At 38.9% G+C, this 15,558-nt stretch overlaps 1 long non-coding RNA gene across 1 annotated transcript in view; it reads left to right on the top strand.

Moving 5' to 3' along the window:
* Nucleotides 1-105: 105 nt before the first annotated feature.
* The window catches only part of LOC113972068, a 60,980-nt gene continuing 45,527 nt past the window's right edge, over nucleotides 106-15,558 (top strand). Inside the window, exons 1-4 of the long non-coding RNA XR_003535756.1 lie at nucleotides 106-374; nucleotides 2,732-5,699; nucleotides 5,824-5,907; nucleotides 6,242-6,328. This is a non-coding gene — a long non-coding RNA (uncharacterized LOC113972068). The remainder of the gene's footprint in view (nucleotides 375-2,731; nucleotides 5,700-5,823; nucleotides 5,908-6,241; nucleotides 6,329-15,558) is intronic.

Raw genomic sequence — 15,558 nt, 5'->3', positions numbered from 1 at the left:
TCGCCGCGCGGGGGGGGTGGGTGTGTGTGGGGGGGTATGTGGAGAGGAGAAGGGGCGGGCGGGAAGCGCTCCGGGGCGCTGGGGCAGCGGGCGGGGTGTGGCGCCAGGGTCGGGCTCTGCTCGGTTCAGAGCAGTCGGGTGGTGCCGAGGCAAGCGGCGGTCGTCTCATGTCCTCCTCACCCGCCAGCCCCGCAGTGGTACAGCCGGGGAACCTCTCCTTCCCCGCACCCAGCAGGTCCCAGCGAGGGGCGGGTGCTGCGTGCGCCGCCGCTGCCCTCAGCGGTTCAGCCCGGCTGTAACACCCCATCCCCGCCGTGCGATCCAGCGGACAAGGGTTTTAAGATTTTTGTTTTGTTTGTTTGTTTTTCTGACAGGTAATTATTTTTTTTTTATGAGGTAACAGCCGTGGGGCAAGAGAGTGGACATTCCACGGTCGCACCAGCCGGCTGCGCTGCCACAAGGAGAAATTGTTGAACTGTGCCCTCAGTACGAGCGTGCTGACACAGTAATGGTGTATATTCTGAAATACAATGATACAAAAAGAGTTTATCCTCATACCCTCTTGCTCCTCCTCAGAAATGCTCCAACAGACATGAAGAAATATATAAAATGCTTGTAAATCAGTTCGGGGAGCTTGTTAGAAGAGTAAGCAAGTGTGTAGCACATTCAATTTTTTTTTTCCAACTAAAATGCTTACTTCAGGCTAGGAACTCAAAAGCAGCGTGACCAGTAGGTCGAGGGAGGTGATTCTGCCCCTCTGCTCTGCTCTGGTGAGACCCCACCTGGAGCACTGCATCCAGCTCTGGACTCCCCAGTATAAGAAGGATATGGACCTGTTGGAGTGAGTCCAGAGGAGACCACAAAGATAATCAGTGGACTGGAGCACCTCTCCTATGGGACAAGCTGAGAGAGCTGGGATTGTTCAACATGGAGCAGAGAAGGTTCTGGGGAGGCCTTAGAGCATCTTCCAGTACCTAAAGGAGCTACAAGAAAGGTGGAGAGAAACTTTTTACAAGGGTCTGTAGTGACAGGACAAGGGGACATGGCTTTAAATGGAAAAAGAATAGGTCTATATTAGATATTAGGAAGAAATTCTTTACTGTGAGAGTCGTGAGGCACTGGCACAGGTTTTCCAGAGAATTTTTGAATGCCCCATCCCTGGAAGTGTTCAAGGCCGGGTTGGGTGGGGCTTTGAGGAACCTGATCTAGTGGAAGGTGTCCCTGCCCATGGCAAAGGGGTTGGGACTAGATGATCTTTAAGGTCTCTTCCAACCCAAACAGTTCTATGATTCTATGAGTCAGCTGTCCTGGCCATGCTCCTCCCAGCTTTTTGTGCACTTCCTCACTGGCAGAGCATGAGACGCTGAAAAGTCCTTGACTAAGGGTAAGCACTACTTAGCAACAACCAAAACATCAGTATATGTCTCAACATTTTTCTCATACTGTATCCAAAACAGAGCACTGTACCAGCGACTTAAAAAAAATGAACTCTGTGCCAGCCAAAACCAGGACACCATGGCAGGGAGCTGGAAACTAGATGAGCTTCAAGGTCACTTCCAACCCTAACTATTCTATGATTCTGTGATTCTCTATCATCGCTATAACACATGATCAAGCCAAGATCTTTAGGGGGAATTAATAAATAAATACTTCAAGCTAGCTAGCATGAATATTAGTAGTGTTGATAAAGCCTGATCCTTAAGGGTACATAGTTAAAAAGTAAAATAAAAGGGTGATCTGCTTAGAAAAAAATATTTTTGAGTTGCCTATTTGCTTAGTAGTCCATGATGAGATTTTTGTCTGAAATTATCATTTTTTGTTCAAATAGAATATGAGGTTATATGCTTATCTGGTAAGGTGCATTTCAGCCTACCTTATCTGTGCATGTTAAGTAGAAGTTAGCATGTGAACAGTACTTTTGAAGACACAGGTTAAAAAACAATCCAGTGTAAATCATTTATCTGGCTGTAGGTTTCCAAAGTTACAGTATAGTACACATTTAAGCTTATAGGGCTTCTGTGTGCCTGCCTTCGTGCTGGGCAGTGAAGCACCCTGAGAGAACAGACACAGCTGACAGCCAAGCATTCCACTACAGTTTTTTTTCAGAGAGATCAGGTCTTCAAACCTTTTTGTTGTGCATTTGCTGTGTGGACACCAGCAAAAGAGAGGAAGAAGGTGGGAAAGGGAAGATAGATGAAGAGGAGATGACAGATTTTGGTTCTAGTGTAGTGCCAGGCCAGATCCTTGCCAAACTCCAACCTGAGAGTACAACTCCCAAACCTGTTTTACCAAATCTGAACAGCCTGCTCAAAGTTTTAGTTTAATCTTTCCACGGGAAAATTGGTTCCCCATCAGACGTGTACGTGTCACAGTTACTTGGCCTTGGAGTCTTCTGTGAATGTTTACAATTTCTTATCCAGGTTGTCTTCATACTGACATCTACAAAACAGTTATGCCCCTTATGCATATTTTAAAAATACATATAAAATATAGTTAAACAGTAAGTAAGAGATTCTGTTACCAGTTGAAAGTTAAAAATGAACTTTTTCTGACATTAGGGGTAGCATAAATGCTTCAGCCCAACACTTAATTAATGAAGTTGGCAGGAAGATTTCTATTTTCGTTAGTGGGTGATGGATCAGGCTTAAATATAGAGGGATAAGAGCATAGAATATCTCGAGTTGGAAGGGATCTGTGAGGATAATCAAGTTCAACTCTGTGCTTCTTGCAGGACTACCTGCAGGTAAACTATGTGACTGAGAGCATCGTACAGGAATTCCTTGAACTCTGACAGGTTTGGTGCTGTGACCACTTCCAGTGACTGAGCATCCTCTCAGTGAAGATCCTTTTCCTAATGTGGAATCTGAACTTCCTTGGTGCATCTTTATACTTCTTCAACATAAACCGTTCTATTTATGGATCTCTCTGTGTAGACAAACTTGATTTTAATTCTGCTGGTGAAGGATAGACCTGGATTTTACGTGTCCATTGTGCAGAATAACAGTGCAGTTATAGCAGAGAATAGTAATGGTTGCATTATTCCTGCATGCTATTTATAGCTGACTACATCTTTGTGCTCTGTGCATGAGTCAAAGGTCGTACACTCCCAGGATCTGCATTCCTTCAATACATCTCGGGGAATTACAGAAATGCAGTCTGCTTGAGTTTGAAATTACCATTCTTCAAAAATATAGTAATCATGTACCATTTTGCCTTCTGGACAGTTTTGGTCAAGGCTAGAACCCCAGCCTGATATTTTAACTGCTTTCCTTCCATGCAGATTTTGTACCGCATCAGATTCGAGGTGCTTAACATTCAGGGCAACACCCAAAAAAAGATGGGCTGATGGCACAGTCAGCAGCTTAATATCTCAGCACACCAGAGCAAGAAAGAGAAGGGCTGGTTTGAGTTTGTGGGATGAATTCCTGTGGGAGCAAATAATTAGCACTGTCCTACATAGAATGTAAAAGATGGGATAAAAGGGACATGGTGGTCACATTTCTTAGTTTTCTACCAGAAGTATTTTTGATGCTGCTGTAGGAGGTGTATTCTCAGATTCTGGCCAGAATATCCCATTGCAGTCCCTAATTTGGGAAAGAAAATTTTCCTTGTTTGGATTTTTTTAGACAAATTGTTACCATTAAGTAGAACAGGAATGATAGAAATCATGTTGTGGTAAAAGCTGTTCCTTCTACCCTTGAGTAAGATTTCTTCATAAAATGTCTTGAAGGTGGTGGTCTGAGGTCATAGGTTTGTGTAGTCAAGAAATATTGAGAGTTGAGGCAAGAAGGTATTTGTGGTTAATTGAGGCATTTGAAAGGTTTCAGAACTCATGAATGGTTGTATTCTAAGAATATCTGATTGTGGAGCACCAGAAATACTTAATCCTGGTTTCCCACAATTTTGTGTCCTCTGTGTTTACATCATCTATGCCTCTGTCTTGCCACAACAGGATAGATAACTTTAGTGCTCAACAGAGACAGTAACTTGGGTTTTTCTCCTTGACTCAGATATTGATCTTCATGATACTTAGAGAATTTTATCATCTCAGAGACTTCTGTTCCTCTTTCATATTTGTTCACAATCAGCAGATTGATTCCAAACGTGTATGAGAGGGAAGAGTAGAAACCAATAGATAAGCAGACATCATACACAGTCCTTTTTCTTTTTTTTTTTTTTTTTTTGTGAAAACTAGGCTAAAAGTGACAGTCTTAACATTAAAGATAAATTAGGAGTTTGTCTTTATGAGTTTATATTTATAAACTATTAAGTTTTGACTGCAAAGTGGGAAGATGTAAGTCTATCTAACCTTCAATTAATTCAAAGCCAGATTTGTTCTGTGAGGTACTGATGATTAGAAGAGAATGGCAGACCATAGGGAGAAGTTTATGAGGTAGCTGATATACATGCAGAGAAACCTTACATGCATTAACACAGGATTCTAGTATAGCTATGGAGTTAGATGAGGGATCTGGAGTGCTCTGTGATATAAAAGTAGGCCTTGAGGCAAAAAAAAAAGAAAAAAAGATAGGAAGGAAGATGGCAGAGCCATATCCATTTAAAAGAATGCCTTTAGTGGTATAAAGATAAAACATAAGTAATTGGGTTTCAATTGGAGGATATCACTGCAGGTAATGTAAACAGCTAGTTACATTGTACCCAAAAACTACTCTTTTCACAGTTTCTTTATGCTGCCATAGCCTTGTACTGGGCTTGTGTGGCAAGGTTTTGGCAGAGGGGGGCTGTAGGGATGGCTCCTGTGATGGGCTGCCAGAAGGTTCCCACATGTCCAAAGGAGCAATGCCATAATCCTGTTTACAGAAGTAAATGTGTGACTGCAGCTAGAAAAAGTGAGGAGTCTGGCAGCAGGATTTGCGGAAAAAAAATATTTGCTGTAGCTCAGAATGAGTAAACAGTAGCATATATTAGAGCAGTGGTTTAAATCAGTCATCATGAAAATTAATCAAACCAGTGAACAGAAAACTTTGATTTAAATGATGGTTTATAATCTTAAATTACAGTTGTATTGTTTCTTAAAGACTGATTTTTCCCTGATTGTTAACCATTAAAATGTGCTGATTATAATCTTTATGCATAATTTAGCATTTCTTTTTGCTAACAAAGCGGACATGCTATAGCTACATACGTCTAAGACATTTCAGATTTTAACATAACATCTTAATTTTTACATACATTTCACTATTTTGAAAGATGATGTCTGTTTCATTTCTTTTTTTTTGCTAAGTAATTATTGCACTTCTACTTGTGATTCATATGAGACTCCTAGTGGATAAATACAGGAATTGAAAGAAAACAATGAGGGAAAAAATCTCTTTGTAGTTGCTTTTAGTTAAATAAAATTACTATAAGTGTATGTGTGCCTTATTCTTAAGAAGATTGTCTAAGTATGCTTTGCACTGAGAAACTTTTATTAAAAAATGGAAGTATACTTGCAGGAATATAATTTGATTTGAACACTCAGTCTTTCAAACATGTAGAACTAGGAGAGATCATCCAGTCATCTCCAGCTCTTTTTTTATTTATGGATGGAAATAATGGATAATTCATTTAAGTGAGCTGGCTGAATAAACAGAAATGAAGGAAATACTGCCACCTTGCTTGCAGAAAAAGATACTTGTCAAAAAATGATTCAACACTTCAGCAAACCAAGATTAATCCTTCAGCAACTTGAACAGAAGGTCCATACTGCTTAATATTGCTACTTCTGTAGTATTGTTATTATTTTGTTTTGCAAAGCAAACATGTTTAAAATTAAATTTTAAATCAACCAATCTGATTGATTTTATTAATATTTTATTTTAGAGACGGAGAGAAGTTACCAGGGAAGAACGTTTTTTTGCCTTACATTTAAAATCAAGCACAAAGTCAGGATCTTCTAGAAACCAGGTACTTTTCCTCATGTGTAAGAAGGCTGTTTATGGTTGGAGGAGCCTGTCTTTTATCAAAGTTGTAAAAAATATCATTCGAATATATAAATCTTTAATATTGCTGCAGAATATTTGTTCTTTGACTTCTGATGTGTTTTGGAATGAGCAGCAGTTCATAGTACCATCAGCTTTGTTTAAAGTAAGTGCAAGTGAAATGAAGTTATATTCACAAATAAAATCAGGATAAATCATATTGATAAAAAAACCCTAGTGGTAAAGGAAAAAAAATACAAAGATATGGAGACAATCTTGCTGAGTGATAAGGATTTTTATCCTTTTTTTTGCCATTCCAGCTCTGGTCTTCTGGTGCCTGCGCTGTTCTCAGCCCCAGAACAAATGAAAATCTGTGGCATTTGGGGGCAGTGATTTTCCTCACGCTGGTAAGGCCAGTGGCCCCGTGTTGTAGTTCAGCTTGTTGGTCGTTAGATGACAGTAGCTCCCCGGGCATTTTTGGGTTTTGGCTTTTCTGACATGTTCGAGCGTGAGATGAGAGAACAGCAGGGGCTTGGAACTGGGGTCTCGTTAGGGGAACACAGGCAGTAACTCCATGCATTCTGTCCCCCTTCAAAAAAATCCAAAAAACAAAACAAACCAACCAACCAACTAACCAAAAAACACAACAGAAAAAGAGATTTACGACTGAAAAAAAATAAGGCACTCCAAGAGCACGGGACTGAGTAATGTCAAATTTTCTGAGCTCGATCCGACCCCAGCCATTTTACTACAACAAGTCTGAGGTGCAAATAAAGCAGCAGGGTATTGTCAGGTTGTTCTCCCATCTATTCTGCTCCTGCCAGCTTTGTACAGGCACAGAAATGCACTGTTTTGTTGGCTTGGTGCCAGGAGAGGCTCTTTGTATGCTGAGGTGATACATTAGTGGCTCCCTGTGCTGTGGCAAGGTCGAGTTCTATTGCTGATGTGTGAAGTGACAGAATTGCAGGATCTAGTTGTGATTATGAAAAGAATTATAACTTGACAGCACACTGCTTTGCTGAAAATACCATTGTGTTCCTAGAACGTTTTCAATGATATGCCAAATTAACTGAACGATGCATTAATTGAAAAGGAAAAGATCTGAGTGAGACTGCTGCAGTTAACAATGTGCAGTTCCTCCTTAAGTGCAGACCTTTTAAGCCTTTTTTTCATCTCAGTCTCAAAGCACAGAGCTTCTTTAACAAGTGCTGCTCTATCCATTTTGTAGCTGAGGAAACTGGAACATCAAAATTTGATGATATGTACGTGATCATCCAGGAAGTGTCCGATATATCTGGAAATGGAACCTGGGTGGGTTCCTGATCTCTATTCTTGTGCCTTAACTGGCAGATTAATTTTCCATTTGCTGCACTCTTTATATGATAATAACGTTGCTTTTTTCCGTGAGATACTCTGAGCTAGTGTCCAGATTAGAACAATGACTGTGACAACCGTTTTCTCTTTGATTGAGTACCATAAAAGTGCACAGTGCTTTCAAGTAAGCACATGTGTCAACAAAGAATGCAATGCCTATTCCTTGACTTAAAAGTGTCTTTTTTTATTTGCATGAAGTTCAGACTTCACTTCACAGGATGCTACTCCATGGATTTCCACTGTTTTTTTTCTGACGTCAGTGAGGTTGTAGCTGTATAAGTGAAGTTTTCAAAGTAAGCATTTAATAATCAAGTAGACATCAGAGTGTATTTCGTGCTGGCTCTTAGCTCAAGGATATGCATTATTGCTGCTGAGTGGGCTTTCATTGCAGCTATATCTCAGTTTGACTTGTAAGGCTCCTAAAGGAATGTCTTGTTTTCATGCTGTATTTGTCTTGCTCTTTTTTGTAATTTATTTACTTTGGAGAAGAGAACCAAACTTAAGCATCTGTTTCTCAATGAGACCGGGGAAGGTTGGGGGGGGGATGTTTTCACCCAGTATTACAGGTGGTTTCAGTGAAGAACATGACAGTTAAGTGAGTAGCCCAAGGTAATTCGGCCTTCCCAGAAATGTTAAACTCTTCTGGCTCCTTGTCTTCTACACCAGTCTAGCTGCTAAATCATATTAGCTCCCAAATGAGATGAAACTTTGAGAACTGGAAGTCACTTTTCATACTGTCTAATTGCCCATCTTCTGTGGGAAAATGGCTGTAAAAATCCTGCCTGGGAATCCTGCCGAAATTGCTTTTATAATGCTAAACAAAGCTTTTTGCATCTAATAGTTTTTTTATCTGTAGACATTAACTCACACAGAGGATACATACAAAAAGTTGAGCACACCTTTCACTGGACCAAAGCAAGAGTGTGTGAGGTGAGGTTGTGTTGATCTGCCCAGCAGAAAACAGATGCCTTTTAAGAAAAAGGCAACAGTTTCTGCTGTAAAGAAACAATATAAAAAGAAAGGGAAAGAATTCTCTCAAAGCATCTTTTCTTCTATAAAGATTTTTAAAAGACAAGCATTTCCAGTTACTCAAAATTTTTCTTTCCAATATTATTCTAAGGATTTCTTCTCTCCATGATTTTCCCTTTTCCATTCTTTTTGTTCCATTATGGGTAGTCTTGTGATGACCACTACAATTTGAGGCAGTGAGGAAAGGTTTGTGAGGAGAATCTGTAATTAGATGGATACAGAGTGGTAAAAAATGGCCACACTTTAAGGCACAGGTGTGATCTGAGGTTTGTTTGTCCAGTATCTTATCTGTGTTTGTTACTGTGTCATCTGGAGTAATAATAGGAAAAAAAAACCCTGTGAGTTTTATTTTCCATTTGTCTGTCCACTTTATCTGCCCATCCCTGTTTCAATCGTGAAAACATTTGTGAAAACAAAGGGAGTCAAAATACAGACAAAGTTAAACAGAAAGAGAATGCTAAAACTTTTGGGTTTGCTTATTCTCGGGGTGGGGGGTGGGGGGTTGTTTGCTTTTGGGAGAGGGAGATGGCTTCTAATAGCAAAACATTACTTAAATAAGGAAATTATACTGCATAAATAAATTGTACATATAAATTTATGTAAGACAAAAGCTGTTAACTGAAAATACACACCCAATCTTAAAGCTGAACTTGCATCTTTGTATCTTTTTAAAAATATTAGTTGATTTTACATATCAACTTTATAAACAAAATATGTGTGTCTTTCAGTTTTGTGGCTTACAGTGTAATATTACCTACTGATGTAAAGGTATTTCACCCATATTAAATCCCCATTTGATATTTAACTTTCTTAAAATACAAACTATTTAATGTAAATACTTCTCTAATTGAAAATTTTTCCCAATTTGCTAATAAGGTGAAGCTAAAGATATATATATCAAGCTAGTGGATTGACATAACTGTTGCATAATCAGCTATTCCAGGATAACAGCTCTTGCTTGGATAGGCTCTTCCAGAACAAAAAAAAATGGTTTATTCCAAAATAACAAGTCTTTTTACAAAGTAGAATAACTCTTCAATGATTGGATTATTGTATGCTGAAATAAAATATTCACCTGGGAATAGCTGGTTCAACCAAATAATCAAATATTTTAGTTAGTTTCTCTGGGGTAGCTCAGGTAAGATGTTGGCATCCTGAGGTTTTCAAATTAGGGGAAATTAAGTAAGTTTTGACTCAAACAAGTACCTAGCTCATTGTATCACTCCTAACCCATAAAGACAAACAGTATGAAATTTTGGAAGAACAATGTTTGGGAGATGTTTCTCTATAACAAAATGTTATATTTTGCTTGACTTCTTGTAAAGTAACATTCACATTCAGTTCGCTTCAACATTATCATACTTACTGTGGTGACAAACTCAGCTGATGTGTTTGGCTGACATTGTTCACTTCTGCCCTTAGTTTAGGCCACTGGAATTCTTAGCACTTCCAGAGGGTTTCCATTGGCTCCTACAGATTCAGAGCTCTTCCTGCTGTGATAGCAGACCATCATCTCACCCAGATATTAGTCCAATGATCAGGCAGCAGAGTGGTGACAGAGTGAGACACATAGTGTCTTTTCCTACAGATTAATCACATAATTGTCTGTCAAATTACTCAACTTTCCTCCATTGGCACTGGGACTGAGACTGTCTCTATTCCTGCCAAAGAATATTTCCTTATCTTTGACTGTATTTTCCAACTTGTGCAGGCTATCTCTGCCTATTATTTTTCTGACATCATACATTTTGCTGTCAGTAATCCAGCAACACACAAATAATTTGTTTTTATGTCTGTAATTTATGCTCCAGAGTCGAGTAAATTGCTGCACTTCAGACCCAATCCAAAGTCTAATTAAGTCATTGGAAACATTCCAGTTGACTTCACTAGGCTTTACATCAGGCCCATAAGTAGTACTTGCCTGCCACTGAGTCAGAACTTATAAAAGACAAACAAAGTGGAACATTTTTTACCATTCTTAGCCAGTCATGGTAAGGGAAAATAGCGAAAAACAATCAGAGTACAGTTTAAATTTCAACTATTTCAGCTGCTAATCCTAAATAATGCTTCATTCAAGTCACAGTTTCACAGTGAAAAAACTACTTAAACATCGCTGCATTAAAGGATTTAAGAAGAAGTTTCTTTTATTTATTCTTGATTTTTTTTTATATTTTAATTTCCTATTTAGTGGATTCTACATCATGCTAACATGAGTGAAGCTCTTGTGATTGCTAAATGTTACTTTTATTTTCAAAGTTTCATTCTTACATGTTATAGGGAGCAAAGTGCTGCAGCTAACACCAAATGTGTGAATCACTTGATGAACAAGAAAAATTAAAAATATAAGAAAAAGAATATTTATTTTCTCTTCTACAGAATCCAGGTAGCATTGTGATAAACTAGGGACTCTTGCTCCTCCTAGTAATGCTAAAAATTGCTCAAACTGTTAAACTTTTCTTAATAGAACTGAACTTGAAATGTTTAAAAGACCCACCACACTGTGAGTTTTCCTCAGGGGTGCAGCAGACTTTGGAAGGTAAACAAGCTGTAGCACTGTGCTGTGGGTGCAGGTGGCTAATTAGTGCTCATCCCTATCTTTAATCCCAGGGGAAGGGAGAAAACCTTTTAAATCTCACTGTCAAAAATGGATGTAGTCAAGCTGGAAAGGAAGCCATGACAAGCTGACTGTGTAGAAGCTCTTGTGAACAGTTAATTCAATTATATCTTTAATGCAAATATCTTTGGTATACGGTTGCATTTGCATATCTCTCAGCTAGGACTTAAGTAAACATTTTTAGTACCTTCATTGAAATTAAATTTGTGAAAAATAACTTCAGCATCTACAAGGCAATAGATTAAAGTACCATTCATGTACTAAATGAAAAGGAAGATTAACTGTTTCAGGGTGCCAGAGAAGAATCTGTCAGAATCCAAAAGTCTGAATTCTCACGATTCTAAACAGGTCAGATAAGGTCAGATTCACAGATTTAATTAGGTATCTAATTTCCTTTGGGCTTCTTGGTGATGTTATTAAGGTTCTGGTCCCTAGCTTTGCGGATCTTGGTTCTGTGGCTGTTTCTCTCCATAGCATGTCCTCAAAAATAGAAAAAAAGGGGAGGGGAGGAGGAGTGCTTTTAAAGTTAGATCAGCTCTCTGATCTGGTTTATTATTCAGCTCTACAGACAATCGCATTAGAACAAACAGGGCGTGAGCACAGGCGTGGAAGTGCTCAGTGATGAGGGAGGGGGGCTGGAAGCACTTAGTGAGCTTTGTCAGTGTGAGAAGTGGCCTTGGGACCAGAGAGCTTCATTTCCTCAGGCCTCATCTGCACTACAAAGTTTTCTGAGAAGAGTTGCCTCGTGTTCCCACACAGGTTTGTAAACTGGCAAAACACAACCCTTACTCTGGACAAAATGGTCTTCCCAGGCCACACCAGCCCTGAGCCACCAACCACACTTCTGATGACAGAATAGCAGTGGCATCTGGAAATACAGTGGGTGTGTGGTGGGAGAAAGTCTGCATGGTGGGAGAAAGCTGTTCCAACCCATCATCCTTTACCAAAAAGAAGCTGTAGTCAGTTCCTAATCAGTGTGGGTACCAGAGGGGCAAACTGCTCACAGTAACCCCACAGCAGCCACGGCACGGATTGCCAATTGCTAACCCAAAACAGACAGGATACCTAAATAAGGACTGGAATACAGGGAGAGGGGAAGAAAGGAGCACAAAACCCCTCCAAACTAAAGAGTTTGAAAACAAACGAAAAGAAGGAGACAAGAAGTGTCGCTTAAATTGTCACATTGTAGTAAACCAGACTGTCTTTACTACACTGTTGGCTTGGTCCTTGCAACCCCTTTTCTGAGACCTGTCTGCAAGTGCATCTACATTCATGAAATGTAGACTCTGAGAGCATCACCATGCTTTAGATCAGGAAAATCTTCCATTTAAAGATAAGTTAAAAATCGTAGTTATCACATATCATTCTGTAGAAATACTCAAATTTTACAAAGAGAAAACTTTTTCTATTCCATTCATGTCTGGGAATGAGAGGAATGAGAGGAAAACAGAATTTCTCTATGAGCAGATTTCCAGAATTTAATTCAGTTGTATTAGGGACACTTGTCTATTGATGTTGTAGCGTTTACACTGCATGGTGACCGATACTGCATTGCTTGGTAACTGTTTGGACAGGAAAAACAATATAGTACAAAAGTAGAAACACGTGTTGTAAAACAGCTTGGTGCACACAACAGCAGGAAATCCTTGTGAATGCAACAAGTGCAAGAGGTAGATACCATAGCAAAGAAGCCAAACCCAGGGTAAATATTTTGTGATGATTTCCTTACACAAAATACTTGGATCGGTTGCACTCTCCTGTGATTAAGCCAACAACATGTCTCTTTTCTATTAATACTGACAGTGGCAAGCGGTCGTGCAAAGAGGTGTACATCAGTGAAAGCAGCAGAACTGAATGAAAAGTCTGTTCCTGTTTCTCACCTCAATATTCAATCAAATACCCTAAATGGAGCAACAGGGTTTATTTTAAAACCTTTATGTATTAATTGTCTGCAACACAAATAGGACTGCAGTTTGCATTTTGAAACCGGTATTGATTTGCTACATTGGTTCAGTTCTAGAAATGCTGGGTAAGATTTGCACATGAGCATTCTAAATCCTCACAGCAACCTTATTTAGTGGAAACTTGAAAAACTAGGCCATGACATACAAATGTGTATGTCTGTACTAATACAGCTTAGGCTTTTACAAATTGTTGATAGTAATTCTCATTCTGATGGCAGGTGCTGAGAACATTTTGGAACAGCAGTCTGATTTGGAAAAATAAGACTAAAATATGCATAGTATCAAAATTATGAATGCTATAGTCTCAAAATTAGGAAGGTATCAGCTCTTGTTTTACATTATTCCCTCCTTTGTTCAGCAGTATCAGTAAAAACACTATCATGATAAATTCCATCCTAATCATAATGAATGTGGTTTTCTCCTCATCCTTGACCATAGGGATATAAACCAGTATTATCAAAAGCACAGAAAAAGCCAAGAAATATTTTCATATTTCTCAATTGACTACATTACATCCTCATCAAAACATGATATTGCTGTAATCTGAACATAAATCTTCCTGAGATTGTAACTTCTGTCAATTTTCTTTTGAGTTTAATTCTAAGACCTCTTTTACACTAATGAGATTGATCCTATATTTCAACTAAAAGCCCTCATTCTGTGATTCTGTGATTACACAGATCTAAAATATAATTTCTTGAAAATCTTTACCCCAAAATTAAAATAGCTAGTGTTAATAGATGTGGAATGTAATAATATGGAATAACTATTTTATATGAAGAAAGCAGACAATGAACAAGCAATTCAACACTGCAGCATTAGCCCTGCTTTGTTATGAAATAAATCTTTACATATACTTCCAAACACCACTTCTATCTAGACTCTGCAAAATTTGAAAGTAATGTAACTTATAACTGAGAAATGTTTTCCATGACAGCTGTAGTGAGAATAATGTACAGGAAAAGGTGACGTAATGATCATATCACTTACATTATTCTCTCCCTAATGAATAATCTTCCACACTAAGGATGAGCTCACTTACTATTATTGGAGTCACATCTGTAGGCCACAGCACACTGCTCAACGTCCTAGAGTTTTGATACTGTATAATCTGCCTGTAGCTAACACTTTTCATTAGAATTGCAAAACCATTATATGTACTACATATGGAGTAAATTTGCCTCGTGAGGAATCCAAGAGAATCAAAGAAACAGAGCTTTTATTTCCAGCAGTTGTACTTGGGATTTACACCCTTCCTAAGCACAGCTTTATCTTTCTTTGAAAAGCAGTCCCAGACTATTATTAGTTTGAAATGTCTAAAACATGTGATGAATGTTTTCTGTTCTTATTTCAGCCAGAGCTGACATGATTGGTACAGTAGTCTAAGTTTGATTTCAAACTAAGGATGGAAAATCTCCTCTATTTCTATTCCTATTTGTATCTTCAATGCAGACAGTCTATGTCCTCAGTTGTGAAACTGTAACTAACTTATGTAATGTGCTTTCTGTAAATGATGAATCATATTCTTATTTATACCTGGTAAAATGAGTAAGGCTGGGAGTCAATTTGGAATTCAAGAAATAACATCATTAGAGCCACTGAGTAATGTAATGCAGTATTGCAAATGTCCTGAATACACAAGCTTTTATTAATATTAATGAAAAAGGAATGGAGAAAAAAGAATATAGTGTGTATAGATAGTCTATAATAAATAATCTCTCCCATAGAATAGGCACATTCCCTTATGTCGTTCTCTTTCCATGCATCTAATCCAATAACTGTACTGGGCTGGAAGGAATACTGGGAACATTTTAGGCTCTGATTCAGGAAAGGGTTAAGCATGTGCTTAAAATGACATGTGTTTCTGTGTGTTTTGGGGAGTGCAATACTAGGAGCTGAACATAACAGACCAGATTCCCTTTTTGTGGTGGCCGTGTGTATCTGTGGGAACAGTGTTTCCATGGCAAACCGTTTAAGTAGAAATAAAGTTTTCTCATATCAATGTTTCATCCCTGTATTTATAAAACTGCTCTGAGAAATCAAGTTTCATAAAGAATTTTTGAACTAAAAGTATATCAAGGATTGCAAAAGGAAACTTAAAAAATCCTTCCTCTTCCAAATATGGTGGTAACATTGCAATCTTCCCCCTTAGCTAAACAACCTGTCATCACAAATCCAAAACTAGACATGCATATGTGTACCCCCAGGTACACAGACATACCCTTGTAAAAGCAGTAGTTATACCCTTTCAGGTTCAAGTTTACCTCCAGTTTACCCCCCTCAGGCTCTCCCACACTGATACTCTGACCTCCCCTTTCTCACAATGGTTGAGGTGGCTCCTAGTCCACCTTGACTCCTTCATGGCATTCCAGCTCTCCGTGTCCCATCGCAGAATGAGTCAATGCTGGCTCTGTGTATGCAGCGGGTGAGTTGCTGGCACGATCTGTGGTCCAGATATGGTGCTCTGTGGGAAGTTCTTTTCAGGTGACTCCAACTCTAAGCTGGAGCAGCTTGTCAAATTTGTGCTGAGCTCAGCACCAGCCTCAGGACTTGCCCAACTGGACTGTGCTAACAGAAAAGTTCCCAGTTTGGATACAGCTTAGGAGGTACCATACCTCCTTGGAGACTACATGTCATCTACCCCTGTGGTTAGCTG

This window comes from Neopelma chrysocephalum, unplaced genomic scaffold (genome assembly GCF_003984885.1).
Source record: "Neopelma chrysocephalum unplaced genomic scaffold, ASM398488v2 Primary Assembly neopelma1_88, whole genome shotgun sequence".
NCBI lineage: Eukaryota > Metazoa > Chordata > Aves > Passeriformes > Pipridae > Neopelma > Neopelma chrysocephalum.
Note: the sequence above shows the minus strand (reverse complement) of the source record. Positions and strands in the feature narration are given on the sequence as shown.